Source organism: Chiloscyllium plagiosum, unplaced genomic scaffold, assembly GCF_037043375.1.
Source record: "Chiloscyllium plagiosum isolate Xiang-an unplaced genomic scaffold, Cpla_swu_hap1 HiC_scaffold_35, whole genome shotgun sequence".
NCBI classification, from domain to species: Eukaryota; Metazoa; Chordata; class Chondrichthyes; order Orectolobiformes; family Hemiscylliidae; genus Chiloscyllium; species Chiloscyllium plagiosum.
The window spans coordinates 12644931-12667981 of NW_028270173.1; the positions used below are offsets into that span (position 1 = coordinate 12644931).

At 46.9% G+C, this 23051-nt stretch overlaps 1 protein-coding gene across 4 annotated transcripts in view; it reads left to right on the plus strand.

Annotated features, from left to right (window-relative positions):
• Nucleotides 1–3397: 3397 nt before the first annotated feature.
• Nucleotides 3398–23051, plus strand: part of LOC122541552 (tenascin-X-like) — a 196120-nt gene continuing 176466 nt past the window's right edge. For all 4 annotated transcript variants that reach the window (XM_087979261.1, XM_087979257.1, XM_087979258.1 and 1 more), the window contains exon 1: nucleotides 3398–3483. The gene's annotated coding sequence lies outside the window, so the exon portion shown is untranslated. The remainder of the gene's footprint in view (nucleotides 3484–23051) is intronic.

Genomic DNA, 23051 nt, shown 5'->3' on the forward strand with positions numbered 1-23051 from the left:
GAGCACCAGGGAAGGCAGGTCTGACCTTTGTCCCGATGCCCTGGGTCCCCCTGTCTGGCCAGCACAGTCGAATCTCTCAGCCCCCTGACAGTGCCCCAGCCACCCTGAACTGTACCTGGAGCATGAACGTGGAGTGGGGCTCTGAGGCTGAGAGTGGTCCTCACTGGGTCACAGCTGACACCACAGTCTGGATGGGGACTGCTCAAGAAGTCAGTGTGAAAGTAAGAAATGATTAGTTTTCAGTATGAACCTAACACCCGACAACTGGAAAGCACATGGTGACCTGTGTGTTTACCAGTTACATCTGGGCAAGAGTAATCCAACAATGCAGCTTCTTTCTTTACACCTACACTCGTATGTCATTGCAAACTTGTACCACGCCAGCCTGGATTCTGCAACTAACAAAAGTCTTCATTTAGTTGCCTTTGATTTCTGAACTTGTTGAGCACTCCAGTATTTTGTCAAATTCAACCCCCTGTCTAATGCACTGTGTATCTTCCCCAGCACACTGACTGCCTGAGGGCCAAGGCAGAATCTGTCCATGCCCTCTGCCCATCCCTAGAGAGCTGAACTGGTCTCTCCTGCTCTCCCTGATGTAGTAGGAAGAAGTGAGCACTGCAGATGCTGGAGATCAGAGCCGAAAAGTGTGGGGCTGGAAAAGCACAGCAGGTCAGGAAGGCAGCACCTCAGGAGGGCTGAGGAAGGGCTTATGCCCGTAACGTCGACTCTCCTGCTTCACGGATGCTGCCTGACCTGCTGTGCTTTTCCAGCAGCACACTTTTCGACTTCCAGATGTAATGCTTGAGCTGTCAACTCTGCAATTCCTTCCTGGCATTTTCCCATCTCACCTTCCACTTTATGATACCTCCTAACAAACCTCTCTCTGTGATCAAGTTTTGCTTGTCTGACCTAATATCTCCTACATATTGCACATATATTTGTTGTTGGGGCTGTTGTAAAGTTGACAGAATGACTGATGTAAGTCAGAAGACTTGCATTCCAAAGGTATTCCAAAATTATTTGCAAAGTCCGTGAGTTTCCACGTGATTTCCAGTTAAGGAAAGCCCATTGCATTCTGGGGAAAGTAGCAGCCATTTTGCAACAAGTAATATCTCACCAATAACCCAGTGATAACAGCCAGGTAATGTGATATAGTTTGGGGATAATGCTGGAGGATGATGAATAACCTACGGAGAACTCCCTTGCTCAATTTCTGTCATGTGGCATTGAGTTGAGAAGGCAGATAGTGGGCCTCTGTTATAGGCCTCATCAGAAAGATGGCACTTCTGACAGTGTAAGACTACTGCAGGATATTCACTGGCAGTGTCACTCTAGATTATGAGTGCATGTTCTCAGGCTGCAGCCCTTTTATTCCTAGTACTAACTGCTGAGCCACTCATTTGATTTGATTTATTATTGTCGCATGTACTGAGATATAGGGAAATGTCTTGTTTTACTTGCTAACCAGACACATCATAAGTACATCAGGGTAATAGGACAGAATGCAGAGTAATGTGTTACAGTTACAGAGAAGGTACAGAGAGAGATCAACTCTGATATATGAGAGGTCCATTCAAAAGTCTGATAACAGTGGGGAAGAAGCTGTTCTTCAATCTGTTAGTACGTGTTTTCAAACTTCTGTATCTTCCGTCTGATGGGAGTGTGTAAAACCAGGGTTGGAGGGGTCTTTGATGATATTGGTTGCTTTCCCGAGTCAGTGGGAAGTGTAGACGTTGTTAGCGGATGGAAGGCTGGTTTGTATAACATACTGGGCTGTGTTTACAACTCTCTGTAATTTCTTGTGGTCTTGAGCACAGTAGTTGCCATACCACGCTGGGATGCATCCAGACAGGATGCTTTCTATGAAGTATCTACAAAAATTGGTAAGAGTCATTTTGGACATGCTAAATTTCCTTCGCCTTCTGAGGAAGTTGAGATATTATCGTGGTTTTTTTTTAAACTGGAGTGTCAATGCAGTTGGATTAGTGTGGATTGCTGGCCATTGTTATTTGAGGAGTATGGCAGGGGCTGAGTACGCAGTCTTGTGGGGTGATTATCATGGGGAAGGTGTTGTCACCATTTCTTACGTGAGTCAGGAAACCGAGGATCCAGTGACAGAGGGGGGAGCTGAGACCGAGGTCTTGGAGTTTGGAGATGGGTTTTGTTGGAATTATGATATTGTAGATGGAGCTGTAGTCAATAAAATAGGAGCCTGGCGTAGGTATCCTCGTTCTCCAGATGTTATCCAGATGCTCCGGGGATGACGTAGGGCCAATGAGGTGGTGTCTGCCAGCAACCTATTGCGCTGGTGGGCGAATTGCAAAGGAGCATTATTATAGAGGCCAGAGGCACCAGGCGGTAGTCACTGAGGCACGCTGCGTGGTTTTCCTGTGGCACTGGGATGGTGGCAGCCTTCCTGAAGCAGCTGGGGACTTCAGATCGTAGCAAGGAGAGGTTAAAGATGTCAGGGAATGTTCCCACCAACTGGTCCGCACAGGATCAGAGAGCATAGCCGGGGAATCCGACTGGGTGAGTCACTTTCCCCGGGTTCACTCTCGGGAAGGTCAGTCTGACGTCTGCGGCGGTGACTGTGGGTACAGGTGTAATGAGGCTGTCGGGGATGGTGACACCATTTCACTGACCTTCTGTGCAAAGTGAGCACAGAGTCCAATCAGCCCATCGGGGACGGATGTACTCTGATCAGTGATTTTGTTCGGCTTTGCTCTGTCGTCAGTTATGTCGGATAGGCCTTGCCACCAAGTGGTGGGTGTTTGTGTCTTTAGGCTAGGACTCTAGTTTAGTCCTATATTGTCTCCTGGCTTCTCTGACGGCTTTGTGAAGGCTGTATCTGGATTTCCCGTATAGGTCAGGGTCCCCTTGCGTGTATGCCTCCAACCTGGAACTCAGCAGGGAATGGATCTTCCAGTTCATCCATGGTTTCCTGTTGGGGAACGTTCGGATTGACTTCTTTGGCCCACCTTTGATACCTCCGTATTAGATACCAGCACAGAGTATTCTGACTCCCGCTTACACTCAGCAGTGTTGGACCCAACCCTGAAAAATTGACATTTAGTAAATATCAGCTGATTAAACTTTTGAGAAGTCACCATCCTCTGGGATGTGTCTAGCCTCTCCAAGGGTAAAAGGCAGGCTGTTTTCCCCAGTCTGAGACGGTGAGACAGGGGTGGGGGTGTGGGGGGAAGAGATGGACCAATACTGGACAGTGCTCAGCAAAACAGTTAAAACCAATGAACGAGGTTTGGCATTTCCTCAATGACATCACTGCCTGAAATCACATGGGTGAAGTTTCAGCAGAGAGGGAGTGTTTGTGTGTGTGTTTGTGTGTGTAAAGTCTGTAGCCTTCTTGCTGATCTCACTCTAACAGAAGGAATTTATTTGACAGTCAGGGCATCAGTCAGAGCCCTGTCCACCAGCAGCCAGCTCAGACCCAACTCAGCTCCTCAACTCTCCCCTGCCACTGAGGTAAGAGACCTAACTGTTTGACATGAATTCCAGCTAATATTAATCAAAAAGCACTTCTGTTGCTTAAAATTGTGATGTTGAAGGCAGCAATTACAGGTCTATAAAACTCATTTTGAAATAATACAAATGTGGCTCTCTCTCTCTCACTCTCTGATATCACTGTTTCTGGTTTCCGAACCAGTTTTAATAGTTAAAGATGTGCACCTGAATTCTCCTTAAAGCAAGCTGGGAATATTTTTCTTGGAAGGGAGGGTAATTAAGATTTTTCAAATTGTGTATCTGACCTCTACCACTAAAGTACAAGGAATAATTTCTGTGACTGCTCATTTCAGTGCGTTTTTGCCAGAAATTGTGCAGGACGGTTGGGGATTAGACTGCGAAACAGTTTTGTCAGCTGTTTCCAAGAAAGGGGATTTAACATCTGAGGATCGAAAAGTGGATTTTTTAAGTCAATTCCTAACAGATACTTAAGCAAAGGAATATTTTTTCAAGGGGTAGTTTCGCGATTGTTAAGATAATTGTTCCGTGTCAGAATAAGAAAGGTAATTGTCAAAACAACCAAGAGGAGAGATGAGGATTTTTTAAATCCATGGCTGCGGAATTCATTGCCGGAGAAGATTGAGAGAAGCACAAACTTTCCAAAGTGAATTAGTTTAATATTTACAAAAGAAAATATTTACAGAACGATAGAGGCAGAGTGTAGGTAAGTCGAGTCTTAGAACCTTTCTTGTTTTCCCAAGGTATAGGCTTGATAGGTAAATGTCTTCCTTGTGTGCTGTAAGATTAAGATGGCTAGGACTGAGAGGCTGATTTGCAAACGGCTAAATAATTGAAAATTTTATGAGACCATTTCGGGACTGGGACCCAGCAACTGCATACCAGCTCTTCCAGAGGCTGGCAGTCCCTGGTTGCACTGCCATGTGCCTGGCTCAGGCTGTGGAAGAAAGCACAGAATAAAGCCTGTGGAAGGTCTTCAGGTGAGTATCCTGTCACAGTTCCCAACCCAGGCCAGGCAGGGCACTGCGAATCAATGTATGTAGGGCTGTGGCAGTTGGATTGTGCCTATAACATATCCTGACTATCCCCATCAAAATGCGTTAGTCAGTCTCAGTTGGGTCTGATTTGTTCCCTGCCGTACTGAGTATCAGCTTCTACAGCTGTCAGTGCTTATTGTGTGCATGAATCCTCTTCTATTCCCATAGCTTCTTTCTCCTGTCTGTGTGATCCAAGGATCACAGAATCATAACATTTTAAGATGTTAAAGGGATCCATTTGGTCCCTTATTCCTGAGTTAGTTTTGGGGAGAGCTGTTTCCCCCTCTGATATGCTTTATCTCAGTTAAGCATTAGAAACACTGACTGCTCACCATTGCTGTTGATGTCAGGTACATATTGCTGCTTGTCACACAGTAAGTCTGCCAAGCTGCTGGGTTTTATAGGGTTACTTAGACCTGACAAAGCCCACATGCCTCAGTGATCAATACTTGGCTCTGTCTGCACAGCTACAACCTGGTGTTACCTGATCACTGATTTACTGGGCTGTGGGAGTACAGGAGCTTACAGATGTTTAGCCAACTCAGACTAGCATCACCTGGCTCATCACTTCCGTTCAACTGTTGTCTACTCCCAGAGCAATAACTCCACTGCCACTGGTTATCTACTTATGGCGATTGTAATCATCTTACTACACACATCAGGGCAGGTGAAATTGAACCCGGGCCTCCTGGCTCAGGGGCATGGACACTACCACTGCTCTACTTTTATCCATCTATAAATTTCATGTTGGTCAACTCCCTGATTTGCCGGATTTAAAATCTTGTTTGTCATGGAGTACCTTTTTTCCGGATTTCGAACTGGGTTGGACCAGTGGGATCGCTGTGCTCTGTGCTGTGCTGTGAGGTTTTCAGGCTGTGTTTATAAGTTGGGGCTGGTGATTTGAGAGCGCTCGGGGCTGATTAATCTGGAGCTGCACACTGCCCAGAACACACTGCCTCGAAATGCTGCTTCCCATTAACGGTTTTAATGCAGCCATTAAAACAGCTGGAGGCACACAGTCAGTGACTGAGAGACTGATTTCCAGCAGGGTTTTATGGAGAGACTTGGAGGTTGGGACTTTGTTAACCCCACAAGCTGCTGTAGGGCTCAGAGGAGGGGCGCAGTGTGTGAAGCCCCTGTGCACCTGGTTTGGCTGAAACAGGGTGAGGCACCGGGTAAAGGAGAACTAGGTAGAGGTTATCTTACTCTGGGCTCAGAACCCTCCCCCTCCCTTTACAGTGAGAGACAGGCATTGATCCACAATACAAAGCCGTGTGGTTCGAGTTGACATAGGCTTATATTTCTCTGGTCCTTTTCACAAACTCACTTTTCAGCCTATTAAGTTCTTCTTAGAGTGTGGTCGCTATTGTAATGTGGAAACTTGGCAATCTATATTCAAACAGTGTAAGCTCCTGCACATAGTAGTGCAACAGAGACGCGTCTAACTGATGTGGGATGTGGCATCAATATTGAGGACAAACCACTCCCCTCCCTCTCATTTGAACTAAAGATTTTTGTGCCTACCTGAGCATGCAGATTGAGGGGGGGGGGGGGCGGCGAACACATCTCTTCTGAATAACTGGCATCATCTACAGAGCAGTTCACCCTCAGTACTGGAGGAGAACGGGCTGCGGTTTCTGGAGTGGGACCTGAGCCCCCTGACTCGACCACGACTGATGCTTTCGGAAGTGGTTGACAGTCCTGGGTTTGCCCAGCACCTGACAGCCTGTACTTAATCCACCTCCCAACCCTCGAGAGTCTCAGTCATTCAGTTTATTCGCTGCATCTGTCAATCCAGGCAGTGTACCTGCACTCCACGCTGGGATCTGGGAAACTTCATTGAAATAACATCAGGAAGACATTAGTGTGGTGATTCATACTTGCAGACAGAGAAACAAGTTACAAACCGTTTTAACATCTGGGGTGTGCAGCAAAACAGGTGGCGGAAATAGGGGAGATAAGAAACTGACAAATATTGGAAACCAGAAATGAAAGTCTCAATAAGCAACCTTCCCAGTGTTAAAGCAGCTTAACAAGGCTGTAAAATGGTTGGACAGACCTCCAGTGTAATCCCACCTGCAGCGGCTCTGTGATCAGGCTGGTCTCAGAGGTGTGGAGGTCATAACCCCTCGGACCCATGGCACAGAAAGGTTTACATGAACTTGGCTTATATTCCTTGGAGAGTGAGGGCTGATCTGATCAAGATATTTAAAAAAGATGAGGGGCTTTCGTTCAGCAGATGAGGAGAGATTGTTTCCTCCCAGGGGAAGATCAATCATCAAGGGACCTGATCTTCTAGCTGGAGTTCACTTGCTTTGAAGGGAAATCAAATAAAAAGGTTTCACACAAAGGATGCATCATGTAATACTGGACAGTGCACCACTGCTGCCCCATTCACCATGCACAGTTGCTGCATGGTTCTCTCCAGCTGTGCAATGCATTATTGTTGCACTGTTCATTATCCACGTAAAGTGCACTAATGCTGTGTGAATACTGTAGCTATAACACGTTCTATTACTACACCATACAGTATTGCTGTACTGCTGCACCATGCAGTACTACTGCACCATGTACTATTGCTGCAGTATCACGGCCCCATGCATTGCTGCTGTAACATGCACGGTTGCTGCATTGTGCCCTGCAATTGTGCAATTCCCCAGGCACATTATGGCTGCAATGGTTGCAACACAGTATGCAATGCTTCACCGTGTACCATCAACATACCATGCATTGTTGCTGTAGCATTGCTGCCCTATGCATTGCACATTACTACAGACAATGCTGTATTGTACATTATTCCTCATTACTACAACATCCGCCATTACAAGACAAAATCCTGTTCCAAGAACACAAAATATTACCCCCAAAAGCACTTACTCTGCCTGCACTATACTGTTGCACTGTGCACAGTTGCTGCATAAACTGAGAGGGAATAGGGAGATGTCCTCTGGCCTGCTGTGCTATTCAATCCGGTCACGGCTGTCCTGAATCTCCTGGTGCCCACTTTCATGCTCTTTCCCCAAACTCTCGATTCCCTGACTGACCAAGGAGCTATCGATCTCAGCATTAAATATACACAAGGACTCATCCCCCACAGATCCCCGTGGCAAGGAGTTCTCATAACCCTCTGAGAGAAGAAATTCCTCATCTCAGTCTTACATTTGTGCCCCATGGTCACTTTTTGCAGTGGTCAGTAATCATGAACATCCCTATTTCCTCCACTTTTCACAACCAATTGTCTCTCCACCTGAATGAACTCCTTTACAGTGACAATTCCTCCATCTCTGCTCCCTCATGGTGATTGTAACTTTACCAACATCATCAGCAGGTCTTTGTACAGTATTCCTTTTTCCCTAATGAGCTCTCTCTGGCTTCCTCTGTACGCACATCCACAATATTTGCTGTGATTATACATGTGGCCACAACTTTCATGTGTGGTGGATGCTGTGGTTCAGTGGGCTGTTGTTCAGAATCAGAAGGTCACGGGTTCTGTTTCCTTGCCAGACTAGTACATGCTAGAATTTAGGTGAAAGTGAGGACTGCAGACGCTGGTGATCAGAGTCGAGAGTGTGGTGCTGGAAAAGCGCAGCAGGTCAGGCAGCATCCGAGGAGCAGGAGAATCAATGTTTCGGGCAAAAGCCTGATGATTCCTGATGAAGGGCTTTTGCCCGAAACGTCGATTTTCCTGCTCCTCAGATGCTGCCTGACCTGCTGTACTTTTCCAGCACCATGCTGGAATTTAGTCTTGCACCCTAGTGCTGTACTCAGGGAACCCTGCACTGTCTGCCAGATGAGAAATGAAACCACATTCTTCCCATCCTTTTATACCTATGTTAAAGATTATATTGTGAAGTACAATTGCCCTGACCAATTATTATTGTAAAATCGACACTAAGACAATAATTATCTGCTGGTTAACAGATTGCTATTTCTGGGAGCTTGCTGTACACAAATCTATGTTCTCTATGTTGTATCAGTAACCACATTTCAACCATTGACCATTTGAGGATGTCCTGACAGATTCTGTATAAACCTAAATCTGTCCCCTGACTTCCCAATTGGAGTTGCAGGGCTTTTGTTTCCTTTAAGCCTATCCTTCCCTGATCAAACTGCTCAGAGATGTTATCACACCTCTGGAGCAGGTGGGACTTGAACCCACGTCTCTCGGTCGGAATGCCATTGTGCCACAAGAGGGCCTCAAAGCAGCCATTACTGTCAAAGTGACAAACATCACTGTGTTAATGCAAATAGTCGAGGGTGGTTTGAATCCATCAGCCTCTGAGTTACAGACCCATCTCACTCCTGCCGATGGCCCATTAGTTTCAGCTGCTCCCCTCAACTACTTGGAATGCACTAACTCCATAATTCAAGCCAAAACGTTTCTAATTCTGCAAAGCCTTAGGATATAGCTTAGTTGTTGCTTGTAGGAAATACCAGAACATAAATGGACTTAATCTACTACTGAATCCATTGATAGCACCTGGCACAATCAATTCTTTTTGGTATGGAGACCCTATTATTAGAGCCAGTATGGACTGGATTGGAAGGACTGTTGTTCTGAATGTTTTATTTCACTATTTTCAAACTTATTCCTACAATCTGTAATGCTGGACTTTCTATTTCTTTTATTCGTTTCATTTCTTTTTACCTACGAACGTTTTGTGAAGACTCTGTTGCTCAGGTACCTTGTACCTAAGATGGCACCGTAAGAGGCAACTTGTAAACTTTTTACTGCTCCCATTTCAGTACGTTCTAATAAAGGTAATCCTCATTCTAATTTCAATTCCAATTCTGATTTTTCCTCCTCCCTGTAGCATTTGACTTCCAAAAAGGTTTGTGTGGACACTGCTCCATACTGTGCTACCTGTGTTCAACTGTCACAGCCATTATCAAACTAAACGTATTTACACCTATCTCCCCAGCAGACAGTGCAGAAGGGAGACTAAAGTCAAAATACTCAGACCAGGCAATATATTACACTCCCTCCCTATTTAAAACAAAAGTACTGGACATTAAAATGTACAATAGTACATGTCTATCATTCCCCAGAATATAGAATGGCTAAACCAATTTCATCTGTTCCTGAAATCTAACTGTTTGTGGTGTGTATTTATTTTCATTGGAACCACAGCTGCAGCATGTGTGACCATTATATATGGGGGATATACATCTATTAAAAAAAAGCTTTATTCTTTACAGCAGTATGTGAAAAATATCACTTGACAAGATGTAATGAAACATGTGACTTCTTTCCTACATACTTTCAATTCAACTGTTCTTTCTCAATGTCCAAGTCTCGTCTTCCACTTGCTTTAAACTCTCTGTGTTCTTGGCATTTCTATGACAGTGTGAAATCTGAACTTTGACTACCAGCTCAATTTAGTGATTAATTTGTCTTAATCAAAGAGTCTGACTCACTTTTCTGTACCGATGAATTCTATCATTCAATTTCTTTCATACTTTCACTTGGAATTGTAGTTTCCTGTGTATGTACCTTCCCTTTATCAGATTTCCTCTTTCAACCAAATGATCTCGGTGACACCGATGCTGTCACTCTCCACCCTTCATTAAGCCTGTGAATGCACCGAGTCCACTCCCAAACGTTCCGAACTCACTTCGGTGGTTTTTCAGCACAACCCCCCTCCCCCCACACCAGCGCTGAACTCTCCAAACTTTTTGTGAGTTTTCCTGGAGCAGCTATTTCTGCAGAGACTGTCCTCTTCTATATGTCACAATGTTACCATTTGATGCTGGGCCACATGGTGCTATTAACGTGTGTCTGATGTAATTCTTACTCAGAAATATTTCAAACTCTTCTGACATAAACTGTGGACTGTTAACTGATAGAAACACCTCCAGCAAACCACACATTCCAAACCACCTTCTCAAAACCTCAACACATTTGGCACTTAGGCTATTGGGCAGAGAATCTATCAACTGAATATTTCCATGGGTCAGGGTGAGATTCATGGCGCCTGGTCTGTCATGGCCCATTGCAATTTTTGGTGTGTAATCATTTGCACTTCACCACATTCCTCAGGCCATTGGTGTCTGGCACCTATCTCACAGACTTGTGTGAGGAGTGTGAGGTGGAAATGTCAGTCACTGGCAGGACTTTGTGATGGTCATACTGCTGAAACTTGATTAAAACCCTGCTCCCTCGGATACTGCCCCCTTGGACACTGCCCCCCCTCAGATACTGCCCCCTCAGATACTGCCCCCTCAGATACTGCCAGGCAGGAGCGAGCCTACATCCTGTGGTCCGAGAAGGAACGCATTTCACCAGAGAGAGGTTAGCTTCACACTTCACCACAGGGCCTGGCGTCAGGCTGGAGGAGAGGCTGAGAGAGAAAGGGTAGGGGAGAGGCTGAGAGAGAAAGGGTAGGGGAGAGGCCAAGAGAGAGAGGGTGGGGGGGATAGTGAGGTAGAGGGTGGAAGGGAGAGTGGGGGAGAGGGTAGGGGAGAGGCCGAGAGAGAGAGGGTGGGGGAGAGGGCAAAGGAGGTGGTGAGGGGAGAGGGTGAGGGAGAGGCTAAGGGAGAGGGTGGGTAAGAGGGTGGGAGAGAGGGTGAGGGGAGAGGGTGGAGGAGAGGGTGAGGGAGAGGGTGAGGGAGAGAGAGTGAGGGTGGGGGAGAGGGTGACGGAGAGTGTGAGGGAGAAGGCGAGGGTGGGGGAGAGGGTGAGGGAGAGTGCTATGGAGAGGGAGAGGGTGGGGGTGAGGGTGAGGGAGTGTGCGAGGGAGAGGGTGAGGGGAGAGGGTGAGGGGAGAGGGTGAGGGAGAGGGAGAGGGTCGGGGAGAGGGAGGATGAGGGGCCAGGGGAGGGGAAGGTGGTACTGACTGACAGAGGAAGTCACACTACCCGAGCCAGCCAGCAGGGACTGAGATAGCTGCCCAGGGTCGCTGTTGTTATCCCGGGGGGAAGCTGAACGCACAACAGCACACAGAGAAAGACAGATAGTTTCTTCATCTCACAGGGGGGTAAGGAGCAACATCCTCTCTGCACACACCCCTCTCCCCAGGGCCCAGCACTCTCTCCCTCAGCACACACACCCCTCTCCCCAGGGCCCAGCACTCTCTCCCTCCCTCTCTCTCTCTCAGCACACACACCCCTCTCCCCAGGGCCCAGCACTCTCTCCCTCAGCACACACACCCCTCTCCCCAGGGCCCAACACTCTCTCCCTCAGCACACACACCCCTCTCCCCAGGGCCCAGTACTTTCTCCCTCCCTCTCTCCCTCTCTCAGCACACACACACCCCTCTCCCCAGGGCCCAGCACTCTCTCCCTCAGCACACACACCCCTCTCCCCAGGGCCCAGCACTCTCTCCCTCTCACTCTCTCTCAGCACACACACCTCTCCCCAGGGCCCAGCACTCTCTCCCTCTCTCAGCACACACACCCCTCTCCCCAGGGCCCAGTACTCTCTCTCTCTCTCTCACTCTATCAGCACACACCCCCCTCTCCCCAAGGCCCAGCACTCTCTCCCTCCCTCTCTCTATCAGCACACACACCCCTCTCCCCAAGGGCCAGCACTCTCTCCCTCTCTCTCTCTATCAGCACACACACCCCTCTCCCCAGGGCCCAGCACTCTCTCTCTCAGCACACACACCCCTCTCCCCAGGGCCCAGCACTCTCTCCCTCTCTCAGCACACACACCCCTCTCCCCAGGGCCCAGCACTCTCTCTCTCAGCCCACACACCCCTCTCCCCAGGGCCCAGCACTCTCTCCCTTTCTCTCACTCTACCAGCACACACCCCTCTCCCCAGGGCCCAGCACTCTCTCCCTCCCTCTTTCTCTCAGCCCACACACCCCTCTCCCCAGGGCCCAGCACTCTCTCCCTTTCTCTCACTCTACCAGCACACACCCCTCTCCCCAGGACCCAGCACTCTCTGTCTCTACCTCTATGCCAGCACACACACCTCTCCTGAGGGCCCTGGGACTGCAGCTCTCACTGTTCTGTACAGCATTTCCACTCAACAGCTCTCCCTCACCTCATCCTCTCCACCGGCTCACCCTTCCTGCTCACTCACTGGGAACACTTTACCAACTCTCCTGCTCCTGAGCTACCACTACCAGCTGTTCCATCCAATTTAATCCATCCCTTATCTCATTGCAGGAAAGACTGGGTGAAGCCCTGCTCTGGAATGGGATAATCCCCAGATTAACTGAGGTAGGATCCCTCCACCCGGCTGACAACATTCCCTCTTAAAGTCCAGTCAGGACCAGCCTCCTTTGACTTTCAGTCCTTGTTAGTTATAGCAGCACAGACCGGGGTGTTTGCTGTGAACTCTGCTGACACGTGCTGTCAGTGTGACATTCACAGAACACAATGTGTTTCCAGTGAAACGTTCCAATCGGTGACCTGCTCTCCCCCTCCCCCTGAGCTAAAATGCAGCTCCTGTCGCAGATGCTGCCAGGCCCCAGGTAGCTAAAAGCTAAGGGAATTCTGGGAGAGGAAGTGACCAGCCAGAAAATGGCAGGCTGAAAATGTGTTGCTGGAAAAGCACAGCAGGTCAGGCAGCATCCAAGGAACAGGAGAATTGACGTTTCGGGCATAAGCCCTTCTTCAGGAAAGAAAATGGCAGGCCCCAGGCAGCTAAAAGCTGAGGGAATCCTGGGAAAGGAAGTGACCAGCCAGAAGATGACAGGCTCCAGGTAGCGAAAAGCTGAGGGAAAGCTGGGAAAGGAAGTGACCAGCCAGAAAATGGCAGGCCCCGTTCAGCTAAAAGCTGAGGGAATTCTGGGAAAGGAAGTGACCAGCCAGAAAATGGCAGGCCCCAGGCAGCTAAAAGCTGAGGGAATTCTAGGAAAGGAAGTGACCAGCCAGAAAATGGCAGGCCCCAGGCAGCTAACAGCTGAGGGAATTCTGGGAAATGAAGCGACTAGCCAGAAGATGGATCCCCTGTAGGTGTGGGTTGTGTGTGTCTGTGTACAGAAGCTGACCACTCAGACATGACCCTGCGCATCAAGGTGAAGTCCTGGTGGTGGCTGGAGTAGTCTGAAAGCAGCCAGGATGAGGCCGTGGCATTGGCAGTGCCCACTGGCATCGATGAAAGGGTAGAAGGGGGCCTCCACTGCCCCCTGTGGCAGAGCATTCCACACAGTCACCACTCTCTGGGTGAAGAAGCTTCTCCTGAGCTCTGTCCTAAATGGTCTACCCCATATTTTTAAGCTGTGTCCTCTGGTTCGGCACTCACCCATCAGTGGAAATATGTTTCCTACTGCCAGAGTGTCCAATCCTTTCATAATCTTATACATCTCAATCAGATCCCCTCTCAATCTTCGAAACTCAAGGGTATACAAGCCCAGTCGCTTCAGTTTAAGGTAATCCTGCCATTCCAGGAATTGACCTCTGAACCTACGCTGCACTCCCTCAATAGCCAGAATGTCTTTTCTCAAATTTGGAGACCAGAACTGCACACAGTACTCCAGGTGTGGTCTCACCAGGGCCCTGTACAGCTGCAGAAGCACCTCTTTGCTTCTATACTCAATTCCTCTTGTTATGAAGGCCAGCATGCTATTAGCCTTCTTCACTACCTGCTGTACCTGCATGCTTGCCTTCATTGACTGGTGTACAAGAACACCCAGATCTCTCTGTACTGCCCCTTTACATAAATTGATTCCATTGAGGTAGTAGTCTGCCTTCCTGTTCTTGCTACCAAAGTGGATAACCATACATTTATCCACATTAAACTGCATCTGCCATGCATCTGCCCACTCACCTAACTTGTCCAGGTCACCCTGTAATCTCCGAACATCCTCATCACTTTTCACCCTACCACCCAGCTTTGTATCATCAGCAAATTTGCTAATGTTATTGCTGATACCATCTTCTATATCATTAACATATATTGTAAAAAGCTGTGGTCCCAGCACGGATCCCTGCGGTACCCCACTGGTCACTGCCTGCCATTCCGAAATGGAGCCGTTTATCACTACCCTTTGTTTCCTATCAGCCAACCAATTTTCAATCCAATCTAGTACTTTGCCCCCAATACCATGCACCCTAATTTTACTCACTAACCTCCTGTGTGGGACTTTATCAAAAGCTTTCTGAAAATCCAGGTACACTACATCGACTGGATTTCCCTTGTCCAACTTCATAGTTACATCCTCAAAACATTCAAGAAGATTAGTCAAGCATGATTTCCCCTTCATAAATCCATGCTGACTCTGTCCTATTCTGTTACTACTATCCAGATGTGCAGTAATTTCATCCTTTATAATAGACTCCAGCATCTTTCCCACCACTGAGGTCAGACTAACTGGTCTATAATTACCTGCTTTCTCTCGCCCACCTTTCTTAAAAAGTGGTATAACATTAGCCACCCTCCAATCCTCAGGAACTGACCCCGAATCTATTGAACTCTGGAAAATAATCACCAACGCATCCACGATTTCCCGAGCCACCTCCTTCAGTACCCTGGGATGCAGACCATCAGGCCCTGGAGACTTCCATCCACAGTTTCCTCCCACAGTCCAAAGATGTGCAAGTCAGGTGAATTGGCCATGCTGAATTGTCCATAGTGTTAGATGCATGAGTCAGAGGGGAAATGGGTCTGGGTGGGTTACTCTTCGGAGGGTCGGTGTGGACTGGTTGGGCCGAAAGGCCAGTTTCCACACTGTAGGGAATCTAGTCTACCATTTCCATATGCAAAGTGATTCACAAGCTCACTCAGAATTAAAACTTAATCAGTCATCACAGGATCTTTGTGGAAAGAATGTCTATCTGCACCAGTTTGATCGTTTGATGAATGATATTTAATATCATACTGAAGGCGATAATTATCATTTGCCTTTCCTTGCTTCAAGACCAGACATTCTCTTCCTGCTCCCCACTGGAATTTACTCAGGCTTGTACACTTATATCTTCACAAGCCAATTCTGTCCCATCAGGGAGTCTTTATTCCTTTTGACATACACACTAATGACAAGGAATACGATATATTAAAACCTCACTTTAACTTCACCTGGAACTTTAACTGGAATACAGGCATTGGAATAAGCAGAGAGTTTCACACCAGTTCCCAGTAATATGGCTTAGGAATTTCTTCTGTGCTCCTTCCAAGTTATCAGATATTGCTGCAGCTGTATTAACGATAAAAGTGAGTTGGGAAGCTCCTAATTCCATTTCTGCTATGGGCACTGGAATTATATCCTTTTGTTTTTGGAGACTGCGTTCTGTTATTTTTGCTCACTGGCCGAGTACAATTCGGGATCTTTCTGTTCGATAACATCGGCTTCGGTTTTACACACTTTGTCTGTGCATTTGAGGTTTAGCGGACTCCTCAACCAGCTTTCGATCCATCACAACCTCAACCCCACACAGAACTGCCACCTGGAGTGTCACTGCTTCCTCGGCCTTCTGCCTGCCTCAGGATGCAACTCCCCTGAGATCTGAAACTGTCTCTTGCTTCCACCCCCATGGTGGGTGCCTCATTGTTGGTTTCCTACCATTTCAATGCACTACCTTTGCTCAAAAGGTTGTCGTGGATGTTATTATTCCTGAGGCCTCCTACGAGCGAGTCAGTCAGATTCATTTGAAAGTTTGTACCCACAGCGACGAGAGAGTTGCTCCAATTCGAGAATGTAATTTTAAACAGCCTCACTTGGCTGTTTTCATGAAATGAAACCCTCCAGTGAAATTTCATTCTTAGTCATAACATAACCTAAGTCCAGGACCTCATTAATTTCACAATATTCCTTCATACTGATTTCTCACCAGCAACTTGCTTTGGATGGAGCTCTGGAACATTTGGCCCCAGCAAGGCGAGGAAAACATTAATTTGATTCCATTTTGTTCACCTTCATTTTTAATGACTGTTCCTTTTTGTTTGGCCTGAGTTTCATTATTTCCTCACCTATGTCTCAGTGTCATTTTCCAATGACATACTGTGCTGACTCACTGAGCATCTGAATATGAGGGTCCCACAGATTTCTCAGGATCAACTCAAGGAGCTCCAGAGATATTGCACTATGGTCTTTAATCTCACAAATGGAGTAAAATAGCAAATTCTAATCCTGTTTTACCACCTTCTTTCTATTGGGTTTGTGCAATGAGGCAGGTTTGCACATGCTCAGCTAAAGGCAGCTAATCTGGAACTCATTGTATTTCTATCATCCCAACAAAGAGGGCAGTATAACAAAATGCTCAGACCTTTCAGTCTGAGACAAACAAATTACTGCAGATGCTGGAATCCAGCGCCCATTTCACTGAGCATCTCAGCTGGGCCCTCAGGGGCTGACCAGACCTCCCAGTCGCCTCCCATTTTAATTCCCCTTCCCACTCCCTTTCTGACATGACCATCCTTGGCCCCCTCCATTGCCACAACAAACCACAGTGAAAATTGGAGGAACAGCACCTCACTTTGCGCTTGGGGGACTAAACATTGAGTTCTCCAATTTCAAATAACCTCCCTCCCCATCCTTCACCTCCCTTCCATTGCTCCCTGCCGCCAACCAGATTCATTTCTCCAATTGGCCAACCAGCTCGGCCTGTCGTCACCTGTCCCCACTTCACCACCCTGCCCCCCGTCTCCCCCTTTATCTGCAGCTCCCCCCTCACCACCCCCAGTCCCTGAAGAAGGGTTACACCCGAAACATTGACTTCTCCACCTCCTTGCTGTGTTCTCCCAACCTCCTGCCTGTCTACCTTCCAGTCTAACAGAGATATCGTGCCGCGCCTGTTGTCAAAAAGCTCTGAAAGCATCCGCAGCCAAGTCACTGTTGTTGTGCACGGTATTTGCAGCAGCCAACTTCCCCTGTTTTTACCCTGAGTGGCTTCTTGGCTTTTTAAAAAAACATTTGTGCAAAGGATGTGAGTGTCGCTGGTTGGGTCGATATTTGTGACCTGATTGCCTTCAGAAAGGTGGTTATCCACAGTCACCAGTGTGGTGTCGGGACCCCCACATTGCTGATGGGAAGGGCAATCCGGGGGTTTGACCCAGCGAAAGTGAGGGAAAGGCGATATCATTCCAAATCAGGAAGCCGAGCAGTTTCCCAAATTGCATTGTGTAGAGGTTGAGAAAGAGGATGGTGAGGATGGCCTCTGAGGTGGGACATAGAGGGTTATGGCAAGCTGAAGAGAATGGACCATTTCTCCTTTGGCATTACATCATGGAAATAGCAGAACATATTCGTGTTTATTCAAAGTCACTTCAGGTCGCTCCATTCAATGCTATCTCCTCACCACAAGGCTTTTGGCTGTTGGCTTTGAATTTGTAACAATATCATCACTGGGCTAGGGAGATACATTCCCACACTTAGGAGTGATAACGCTAAACTTAGCCAAGAATGACAGCAACTTAGAAGCTCCCTCAGACTGCGGTATGATTCAACTCCCACTGGGCCTCCTACATGGATCGAAGTCACTGCTTTGGATGCTATTTGTCTCTGAAGAGGGCTAAATAAAGCAAATGGAGCTCCAACATCATCCCCAGAACCCTCCAAAACCGTCTCAAACAATAAAGCTGCCAATACAATTCGTATAATCTTAAATTATGCTGAATAAATCACTTTGAAGCAAATCAGAAGGGAAAATTACGCTAGAGTCTGGCAAATGATGTGATTCATTGAAGTGCAATTTTTGTATCAGGCACAAATATAACGCTTGCCCCCCTCCCCCTCTGAAGCATAGTTGTGCTTTTTACAGTGCATAGCAGGTTAATGTCATCACTACAGGCTGCAGTGCCCAGTATCTGTATGAGGTTTCACACAGCATTGAGGCCTTCATTAGTATTTCAATTCTGGCCACAGCAACACAATAATGTCTTGCCTCAGGACTGCCAAAGATGTATATTGTTTCCATATGGGGGTCAAATACTGTGGAAAATATTGCTAATTGGGGCGGAGTCCTCTTTTAACCAGTAACACCCTGAGCAAGTCACATTAGCAAGTTTACAAAGCAGATGAGTTGGCAAGGTAGAGTCTTGCTCATGCATAAACAACATCGAGGGAGTGTCTATTTGGAGACAGTTTGCTGCTCGTTACAGTGATGAGAAAGAGACAGCAATTCCTCCGAATCTTGAACTTGCAGCTTCCTTCAGCTCAAGCTTTTGATAATGTCCTCATTTTGGTAAGATCCATGCTTGGAGTTAGGACTCATTTGGACAGGTTGAAAGGCAGGTCCATGGGAAATTATTTGTTTAGAATGAGTGGGGGAGCCAAAGGAGAAAGGACACACATTGCAATTTATGCAAAATACCTCGTTCTTGTGGCTCTATATTTAGAGCTGGATCTGACAGACAGTCAATTCCAACGGGATGTTCAAAGTGTGTGCTTGCTCAGTGAATCCTTTTCATTAGAGTCACATGCACTTTTCATCTCTCCAAGATTACTGAGAGATATTATTGAGTTTTGTGGCAATGGTTAATTCCTTCTGAACTTTGTACCTCACTTTTGGGTTTCTGACTATGTGCGGTTCACAACATTGGCTGATGTCCCTGTGGCTAATGGAATCTCAGCTGGTGGCTTCTGTGGCTCAGTGGCTAACACTCTCATCTCTGGGTCAGCCCATTCTGGGTTTAAGTACAGAATCCAGGCTGACATTCTGAGTGCAGCAATGGGGGAGCGCTGCACTATAGAGGTCAGCACCTTCCAATGGGATCTTAAACTCCCACTTCTGAGCTCGAGGTTCCTCGGGCACCGTTTTGAACCTACCCTGATCTCCTGGACCAATATTTAGCCCTCCATCAATTGTCCTTTAAAAAAAACAACCTCATTGCTGTTAGTGAGAGCTTGCTGTGCACTGATTGGCTGCAGAATTTCCTCCATTACAACGATTACATTCTTAAACTAAGTAATTAATTGCTGAAAAGGTGTTTAGTGAATTCCAAAGTTCCGAAAGTTGCAAGACAGATGCACACAAGAACCTCTCTGTCATTAGGTAAATTGACTGAAGATGGCAGTACACCCTTTTCCTCCTGCTTTTGCAACCTTCACTCTACCTTGGCAGGGTCACCTAACTGGTGGTGGGCCTGCAACGAACATAATTCCTCTGAGTTCTATTCTGCAGAAATCCCAATCCAGTCCTAGAGGAAGGAATTCCACCCCCCGCCCCCGTTTTGTTTATATCTTTCATTAACCTCCTTTGCCGATTTCTGAATCTGTACTCCTGTTTTCTTTTGACCTACCCATTCCATTGAGACTCTCATTACCAAAGGACGATGTGGTTTTGAATTGTTGCCCCAACCTGAATGTGACACCACTGTCTGTAATAAAGCTCACTGGTCATTCATACGGCCACCCTGCTTGTTCAGAAATGGCTCCCTGTATCGTGTTGCAGTTGCCCTCAGAATTAACAATGCACTTGTTTCTTTCTTTTTAAATATCTATGACATTTCCACTATTTATTAGAAATTAGCTCTGATTGCATCCCATCTTTAAGCCATGCCTTCCATCGCATGTTTAAGAAATGTTTTTCATCCTAGGGTTCTTGTTACAGTTAACTTCAATCTATGTCTTCATTGGTTACTGACCTCTTGGCATTAGAAACAGATTCTCCACAACTGCTCTGCCTAAAGCCGGTATCATTTGAATATCTGGGTTAAATATCCCCTTCATCTCTCCAGAGATTAATTCCTTCATCCCAGCCTATCGAATGTCCCACAGAGCTCATGGGAAATTCCGATCTGTCTCTCACAAACCAGCCTAGTACTGAGTTTAACCTTCCTTCCTCTGCCTCTAGCCTATATGCTTTTACTTTTCAGCCTCTGCTGTCCCTGGGACACATTATCATCTTCAGACAAACTTAGGCCAAGCTGAGAATATCAAATTTGGGATGAGGTCCGTCCCAGTTATCAGTCCCCAAAGTGGAGGAGGCATTCACTATCATCATCACAAGGCACACACATGGATTCGGCTGCATCATTCCGTGGAGATCGAATATGGAAAATTGCAGGTGAAACCAGATTGACAGTGCAGCGAATTCTGAGGAGGACTGCTAAAAAAGTGTACAAGGCCGTTAACAAGGTTCCAGACTAGGCATGTTCTACAATCTAATGAACTGCTCCCCCTTCAGAGGCAGTTCCAGTTTATCTTGCACGCCCCAAATCCAAAGATCAACAGCACAAATGAATGGAGTTAACCTACTCAGCACCCCACTGTTCACACTGAAGAGCTGAGCTCGATCCCAGGCCCTGTCCCTGAGGTAAAGGATAGCCCACTCATCCAGGACTTCAGAAATCCATCTCAGGAGGTGGGTCTCACTGGCAAGGGCCTTGAAGGGATGGGCTCGGGTTAGACTGTTAAACACGCTGTGCTTTTGCCCAGGATTTTGACCCAGTGACAGTGAAGGCAGTGATGCATTTCCACCTCAGGATGGGGCATGTGGCTTGGACAGGAGCTGATGCCCTTGCCTTTCCCAGTGGGACATGTGGCAGGTTTGGAGGGTATTGCTGAAGGAAACTCAAAGAGTTGTCGCATTATACTTTGTGGATGATGCTCAGGGTTTCCACTCAGTATCGAAGGGAGTGACTGTCAAAGGTGGAGGGTGAGGTGCTAGTCAGCTGGGGCTGCAGGGTGGGCTAGTAATGGCATTGGGCTAATATCTATGAACTAGTAATCCTGAGAGTCAAGCTAATGCTCCGGGGACATAGATTTGAATTTCCAGATGTTAAAATTTTAATGCAGTTAAAAAAAATCTGAAATTAAAAAGCTGGCTTAATTGTCAATTATTATGAAGACCCATCTGGCTCATGAATGTCATTTAAGGAAGGAAATCTGTCACCTGACCTGGTCTGGCCTACATGTGACTCCAGACCCACAGCAATGTCATTGACTCTTAATTGCCGTCAAAAATGCCCTAAAAGCAATTTGGTCGAATGGCAATGGGGTTTGGGTAATAAGAGCTGGCCTAGTCGGTGATGCCCATATCCCATGAGTGAGTGGTTAAAAGCAAGCTGCTTTATCCCGAATGGTGCCAAACATCTTGAGTGTTGTTGGGGCAGCACTGACCAGACACATGGGCAATATTCCACCACACTCCTGAATCCCAATACGCTACAGTTCAGAGAAGGCAAATCTTCTGGACAAGATTTCAGGTTGGGTTTTCTTAAAAGCCATGATTAATTTACATTTATCCTCACTCGCAACCTAAATAAATTTCAGCAGGGAAGAGTCTGGATTTGAAATGATGAAGAATATAACAGAGTGGGTGGGGACAGCCCGTTTTCGCACCCGGGGAAGCTTGTCACTTGTTTGAACCACTGACATTCCTTCCCGTCCCTACCCAGCGCTTTGTGGGAGAGATATTCACACCTCGGGCCTTTTGCCTGTTTACATCTTCCAATTCCAGAATATATTGACCCAGTTTGTCAGGAAGGATGGGAAAACTATTTATCATGGAAAAGTTTAGTTCTGGACACACAGAGCAGTCTTTCTATTGAATGCCGAGCAACTTGGCATGGAACCCACTTGATGTGGTTTTGGATGTACAAGCCTGTAGTGACAGAGGAATGGTGCTGAAGTAACTGATCAAACCACAGATACTGAAACAAAAACAGAAGATGCTGTGAAAATATACAGTGGGTTTCTTTACCCCACACTGGAAGATCAGCAAGGTCTCTCGAGGATTTCACACAAATCAGGCGGGTGGCCGCAATATAATTGACAAAAATGAAATGTTAGAAAGAATTGCATTTTAAAACAGAGCATCTTTCACAATGTGGGTACCTCCAAAGCTGCTTTGGAGCCAGTGAAGGGGCAGGGGGGGGGGGGGGGGGGGAGGGGGATGTCACTGTGGTGAAGGGGATTCACAGAAATCACTTGCCTGGTAGATCCAAAGAAGACCTTAGCATCAAGCTGGCCTTCCTGACGATGATCATCACATCGGAAAGTAGGAATATTGGAACAGGAGGAGGCCATTCAGCCCATTGAGCTTAAGCCACTATCCAGTTAGATCATTCATCTATTTCAATCCCACTTTCCCTGCATATCCCCATATCCCTTGATGCCATTAGGTTTGATACTATTCAATGATTGAACTTCTGCAGCCCTCTGCCAAGGGAATCACCGTGCCCTGAGGGAGACATTCCCCTTCAGCTCCGTATCATCCTAAGATTAAATCTCCTGGTTCTCGGGTGACCAATCAGGGCAATTGTCCTGACTATATCCACCCTGTCACACTATTAAAGAGTTCCATAAGTTTCAAGAACACTGAAAAAATACCTGCAGCTTGATCTGTGCACAACAAGATCCCACAAATGACCAGCTGATCAGCCTTTAAGTGCTATTGATTTACCCAGAATAACGGAAAGACCTCCTTGTACTCTTTCTCAAAATAACAGCCGCAGGAGAGCAATCAGGCTTCAATTTCATTCCTGATCAGGACAGTAGCCCTCGTCCTCCCTCAGTGCTACACCTCGATCTCCCTCAGGAGCCTGGGCCCAATCTCTGGGGTGAGACTTGAACCCATAACCTTTGGAATGTAGAGGCTGGGCAATGTTACACACTGAGCCACGGCCAGTATTGAAAGCAGTTTTATTAATAAACCTCATTGACACAAGTTCCTGGTGTGATTGGTCAGTAATCAGACCGTTG